Source organism: Cucurbita maxima, unplaced genomic scaffold (genome assembly GCF_002738345.1).
Source record: "Cucurbita maxima cultivar Rimu unplaced genomic scaffold, Cmax_1.0 Cma_Scf01289, whole genome shotgun sequence".
NCBI classification, from domain to species: Eukaryota; Viridiplantae; Streptophyta; class Magnoliopsida; order Cucurbitales; family Cucurbitaceae; genus Cucurbita; species Cucurbita maxima.
In genome coordinates, this window is record NW_019273305.1 from 1 (window position 1) to 5,708 (window position 5,708).

General features: G+C 44.7%; 8 non-coding genes and 2 pseudogenes across 8 annotated transcripts; all 10 read right to left on the bottom strand.

Annotated features, from left to right (window-relative positions):
- Nucleotides 1-3,026: 3,026 nt before the first annotated feature.
- On the bottom strand, nucleotides 3,027-3,145 carry LOC111475345 (annotated as a pseudogene).
- A 256-nt stretch (nucleotides 3,146-3,401) lies between these two features.
- LOC111475342 lies at nucleotides 3,402-3,519 on the bottom strand. Its single transcript, XR_002716442.1, has one exon. It is a non-coding gene; the product is annotated as a 5S ribosomal RNA (ribosomal RNA).
- Nucleotides 3,520-3,652: 133 nt separating this feature from the next.
- Nucleotides 3,653-3,771, bottom strand: LOC111475343. The gene has a single exon (XR_002716443.1). It is a non-coding gene; the product is annotated as a 5S ribosomal RNA (ribosomal RNA).
- A 133-nt stretch (nucleotides 3,772-3,904) lies between these two features.
- On the bottom strand, nucleotides 3,905-4,023 carry LOC111475350. The gene has a single exon (XR_002716449.1). It is a non-coding gene; the product is annotated as a 5S ribosomal RNA (ribosomal RNA).
- A 133-nt stretch (nucleotides 4,024-4,156) lies between these two features.
- Nucleotides 4,157-4,275, bottom strand: LOC111475347. Its single transcript, XR_002716446.1, has one exon. It is a non-coding gene; the product is annotated as a 5S ribosomal RNA (ribosomal RNA).
- Nucleotides 4,276-4,408: 133 nt separating this feature from the next.
- LOC111475341 lies at nucleotides 4,409-4,527 on the bottom strand. Its single transcript, XR_002716441.1, has one exon. It is a non-coding gene; the product is annotated as a 5S ribosomal RNA (ribosomal RNA).
- Nucleotides 4,528-4,660: 133 nt separating this feature from the next.
- LOC111475344 lies at nucleotides 4,661-4,779 on the bottom strand. The gene has a single exon (XR_002716444.1). It is a non-coding gene; the product is annotated as a 5S ribosomal RNA (ribosomal RNA).
- A 131-nt stretch (nucleotides 4,780-4,910) lies between these two features.
- LOC111475346 lies at nucleotides 4,911-5,005 on the bottom strand (annotated as a pseudogene).
- Nucleotides 5,006-5,138: 133 nt separating this feature from the next.
- LOC111475348 lies at nucleotides 5,139-5,257 on the bottom strand. Its single transcript, XR_002716447.1, has one exon. It is a non-coding gene; the product is annotated as a 5S ribosomal RNA (ribosomal RNA).
- Nucleotides 5,258-5,390: 133 nt separating this feature from the next.
- On the bottom strand, nucleotides 5,391-5,509 carry LOC111475349. Its single transcript, XR_002716448.1, has one exon. It is a non-coding gene; the product is annotated as a 5S ribosomal RNA (ribosomal RNA).
- Between the last annotated feature and the right edge of the window lie 199 nt (nucleotides 5,510-5,708).

A 5,708-nucleotide genomic window follows, 5' to 3' on the forward strand; every position in this document is an offset into this window, starting at 1 on the left:
AGTGGATTTTGAGGAGGTATTCGCACCAGTGACAAAGCTGGAATCTACCCACCTATTGCTGGCAATCGCGGCACATCATTCCTGAGAAGTCCACCTCATCGACGTGAAACCCGCGTTCCTAAACGGAAAGCTGAAGGAGACTGACTATGTTCAACAACCACCGAACTTCCTGGACAACGACAACCCTGACAAGGTATTGTGCCTGCACAAGGCACTCTATGGGCTTCGGCATGCACCACGAGCCTGAAACACGAAGCTCGACAGTACCCTATTATCGCTAAAGTTCAAGCGTTGTGCCTCTGAGCATGACATGTACACGCCCGGCCACGACGAGTAGCGACTAATCGTGAGAGTGTATGATATAAACCAAAAAACATCAATCATACAATATACTTCAATGAAGATGTGAAGAAAAGGTTGTCAAAATTATCAAAAGATGTTTTAATTCATGCCACATTGAAGAAGAATGAAGTTTGATTGTTATAAATTTTGGGTGGGTTACAATTTAGAGTTATTGTATTTTAAGACATTTTATTTACTTTAGGTTACATTTACATAATGGCTAATTATGGCCATAAAGTATGAAGGTTACAACTCTTGGAGTGCCTTTAATAGTTTCATTCTTTAGGCTATATAAAGCATGTATATTGTATTTGTAAGGAGACTTGAAAAATATAGTAAAAGAAGCATTTGTGCTCTTCTTTAGCCAATGACTAAGTTTCTTTACAATTCTATATAATTTAGATTGCATGTAGAATCATTCAAGCTCGACATGATCAATCTTGCCTTTGGAGTGATTCGAATCTCAAGCAAGTGTTCTTGCCTTGAGATATTTGATCAACAAGAATCATTCAAGCTAGACATGATCGATTTTGCTTGTGGAGTGATTTGAATTTCAAACAATGTTCTTGCCTTGAGATATTCGATCAACAAGGTAATCCGAATCTTACTCCCCTTGTAGTGGTTCCTTATCTTATCAGTGTACGTCGATGACCTCATAATCACTGGAGGGGACATGGAAGTCCTCGGAAGATTCAAGAGGGAGATGTCAAAGAACTTCAAGATGAGCGATCTTGGCATGCTCAGCTACTACCTCGACATCGAAGTGCAACAGGGTACTACCGGCATCACCATCTGCTAAAGTGCATATGCGAAGAAGCTGTTGGACACAACTGGGCTTGTGGACAGTAACCCTATAAAGACTCCAATGGAGGGCCCGACTCCAACTAAGGAAGGCCGGCACTATGACAGCAATTAATGCCACCAATTACCGCAACATTGTCAAAAGCCTGCGCTATCTGATTAACACACGTCCTGACCTTGCTTACTTAGTTGGATACGTAAGTAGATTCATGGAAGAACCTAGGGAGGAGCCTCTTGTGGTTGTCAAGCGCATCCTGCACTATGTGGCTGGAACCAGAGGCTGGGGTGTGAGATACTGCACCAGGAGAGGAAAGGAGAAGCTTGAGCTTGTTGGCTACAGCGATAGTGACATGACCGGTGACGTTGATGATCGTAAGAGCACCAGTGGGGTGATTTACTTCCTCTCAGGCAGTGCGATCTACTAGCAATCAACAAAACAAAAGGTAGTTGCTTTGTGATATGAACCAAGAGACATCAATCATACAATATGCTTCAATGAAGATTTGAAGAAAATATTGTTGAAATTATCAAAAGATATTTCAGTTCATGCCACATTGAAGAGAAATGAAGTTTCATGTTTTGAATTTTGGGTGGATTACAATTTAGAGTTATTGTATTTCATTAATGTATTTTAAGACTTTTAATTTACTTTAATTAAGGTCATTTAGTTCATGCCTAGAATTGATTAATTATTTATATATTTTTCAATCTTTCCATTTATTTGTTGATTGTCATTTCCACCCTCCTTGGCCTTTTGACTTTGTTCTCATTTTATTACTAAAGATCATATTTAGATCTTAAAAAAAACAATATAGAATTTTACTTCTTAATATTGTGTTTATAAATAGTTAGGAAGTGAATTTAGTCAAAATCCTTTCTTTCTTTTTTTTTTAATTCATTTGGCATGTGCAATTCTACTAAAAAATATAATAGTCCCTTATTTGTTTGATTGTTTATTATTTTATTATTATGTTATTTTACAATTAACTTGTCATGATTGTCCATGCCCANATCTTTCCATTTATTTGTTGATTGTCATTTCCACCCTCCTTGGCCTTTTGACTTTGTTCTCATTTTATTCCTAAAGATCATATTTAGATCTTAAAAAAAACAATATAGAATTTTACTTCTTAATATTATGTTATTTTACAATTAACTTGTCATGATTGTCCATGCCCAATCCCAATGGACAACCCTTCGATCCGATCTGCCTGCCCTTATTGCACGGTTTAGAGAGTACTTGTGTATGTGATGTCAGCCCAGCCTCGAAAATCAAGCTTTGCCCTGCTTATTCACTCGGACAATGCTCCCCCGTAGCGTAGCGATGAAGAAGATGATCATTTATTTAGTAGGTGAACAGTCGAAGAACCACTCTAATGAAGAATGGAGCTTCTTTGTTTTGAAACATATTCTTTTGCGCAACAAGCTGCTGGGTCAATATCCCTTGCTATTAAATCTGCTCCAGTTATCTCATCTATAGAAGAAGCTGGTATAGAATAGGTCGTCAGGGGTGGGGGCTTTACCGAGGGGACTAACTAGTAAAAGGCCAAGGAGTACTGTCCACTCCAGCCCAGCCCCTCAGAATAGTCCCATTTTTCCTCCACGCAGATAAGGGGCTAGCTTGCTACTATAAGAATTGCTTTATCCATATATTAGCTTACCTTCCCAAGTGGCCACACGCTTAACCGCGAAATTCTGATGGGATCCGGTGCATTAGTGCTGGTATGATCGCACCCGACATGCCATGCGCACAAAATCGGATTTAACGCATGCGGGGCGGCATGATCGAAACGCGATGGGCGTGAGCGGGGGAGGTTCTCATTTGAAGAGAAAGGAAGAAAAGAACTGGGAGAAATTGAAAGAAAAAAAGGGGTGCAACACGAGGACTTCCACACAAGGACTTCCCAAGTGGTCACCCAACTTAGTACTACTCTCGCACAAGCACGCTTAACTGCAGAGTTCTGATGGGATCCGGTGCATTAGTGCTGGTATGAAAGCACCCGACATGCCATGCGCACAAAATCGGATTTAACGCATGCGGGGCGGCATGATCGAAACGCGATGGGCGTGAGCGGGGGAGGTTCTCATTTGTAGAGAAAGGAAGAAAAGANGTATGATCGCACCCGACATGCCATGCGCACAAAATCAGATTTAACGCATGCGGGGCGGCATGATCGAAACGCGATGGGCGTGAGCGGGGGAGGTTCTCATTTGTAGAGAAAGGAAGAAAAGAACTCGGAGAAATTGAAAGAAAAAAAGGGGTGCAACACGAGGACTTCCCAAGTGGTCACCCAACTTATACAACTCTCGCCCAAGCACGCTTAACTGCGGAGTTCTGATGGGATCCGGTGCATTAGTGCTGGTATGATCGCACCCGACATGCCATGCGCACAAAATCGGATTTAACGCATGCGGGGCGGCATGATCGAAACGCGATGGGCGTGAGCGGGGGAGGTTCTCATTTGTAGAGAAAGGAAGAAAAGAAATCGGAGAAATTGAAAGAAAAAAAGGGGTGCAACACGAGGATTTCCCAAGTGGTCACCCAAGTTGGTACTACTCTCGCCCAAGGACGCTTAACTGCCGAGTTCTGATGGGATCCGGTGCATTAGTGCTGGTATGATCGCACCCGACATGCCATGCGCACAAAATCGGATTTAACGCATGCGGGGCGGCATGATCGAAACGCGATGGGCGTGAGCGGGGGAGGTTCTCATTTGTAGAGAAAGGAAGAAAAGAACTCGGAGAAATTGAAAGAAAAAAAGGGGTGCAACACGAGGACTTCCCAAGTGGTCACCCAAGTTGGTACTACTCTCGCCCAAGGACGCTTGACTGCGGAGTTCTGATGGGATCCGGTGCATTAGTGCTGGTATGATCGCACCCGACATGCCATGCGCACAAAATCGGATTTAACGCATGCGGGGCGGCATGATCGAAACGCGATGGGCGTGAGCGGGGGAGGTTCTCATTTGTAGAGAAAGGAAGAAAAGAACTGGGAGAAATTGAAAGAAAAAAAGGGGTGCAACACGAGGACTTCCCAAGTGGTCATCCAACTTAGTACTACTCTCGCCCAAGCACGCTTAACTGCGGAGTTCTGATGGGTTCCGGTGCATTAGTGCTGGTATGATCGCACCCGACATGCTATGCGCACAAAATCAGATTTAACGCATGCGGGGCGGCATGATGGAAACGCGATGGGCGTGAGCGGGGGAGGTTCTCATTTGTAGAGAAAGGAAGAAAAGAACTCGGAGAAATTGAAAGAAAAAAAGGGGTGCAACACGAGGACTTCCCAAGTGGTCACCCAACTTAGTACTACTCTCGCCCAAGCACGCTTATCTGCGGAGTTCTGATGGGATCCGGTGCATTAGTGCTGGTATGATCGCACCCGACAGTTTATGCGCACAAAATCAGATTTAACGCATGCGGGGCGGCATGATCGAAACGCGATGGGCGTGAGCGGGGGAGGTTCTCATTTGTAGAGAAAGGAAGAAAAGAACTCGGAGAAATTGAAAGAAAAAAAGGGGTGCAACACGAGGACTTCCCAAGTGGTCACCCAACTTAGTACTACTCTCGCCCAAGCACGCTTGACTGCGGAGTTCTGATGGGATCCGGTGTATTAGTGATGGTATGATCACCCGACATGCCATGCGCACAAAATCGGATTTAACGCATGCGGGGCGGCATGATCGAAACGCGATGGGCGTGAGCGGGGGAGGTTCTCATTTGTAGAGAAAGGAAGAAAAGAAATCGGAGAAATTGAAAGAAAAAAAGGGGTGCAACACGAGGACTTCCCAAGTGGTCACCCAACTTAGTACTACTCTCGCCCAAGCACGCTTATATGATTAGTGCTGGTATGATCGCACCCGACATTTTATGCGCACAAAATCAGATTTAACGCATGCGGGGCGGCATGATCGAAACGCGATGGGCGTGAGCGGGGGAGGTTCTCATTTGTAGAGAAAGGAAGAAAAGAACTCGGAGAAATTGAAAGAAAAAAAGGGGTGCAACACGAGGACTTCCCAAGTGGTCACCCAACTTAGTACTACTCTCGCCCAAGCACGCTTGACTGCGGAGTTCTGATGGGATCCGGTGTATTAGTGATGGTATGATCGCACCCGACATGCCATGCGCACAAAATCGGATTTAACGCATGCGGGGCGGCATGATCGAAACGCGATGGGCGTGAGCGGGGGAGGTTCTCATTTGTAGAGAAAGGAAGAAAAGAAATCGGAGAAATTGAAAGAAAAAAAGGGGTGAAACACGAGGACTTCCCAAGTGGTCACCCAACTTAGTACTACTCTCGCCCAAGCACGCTTATCTGCGGAGTTCTGATGGGATCCGGTGCATTAGTGCTGGTATGATTGCACCCGACATTTTATGCGCACAAAATCAGATTTAACGCATGCGGGGCGGCATGATCGAAACACGATGGGCGTGAGCAGGGGAGGTTCTCATTTGTAGAGAAAGGAAGAAAAGAACTCGGAGAAATTGAAAGAAAAAAAGGAGTGCAACACGAGGACTTCCCAAGTGGTCACCCAACTTAGTACTACTCTCGCCCAAGCACGCTT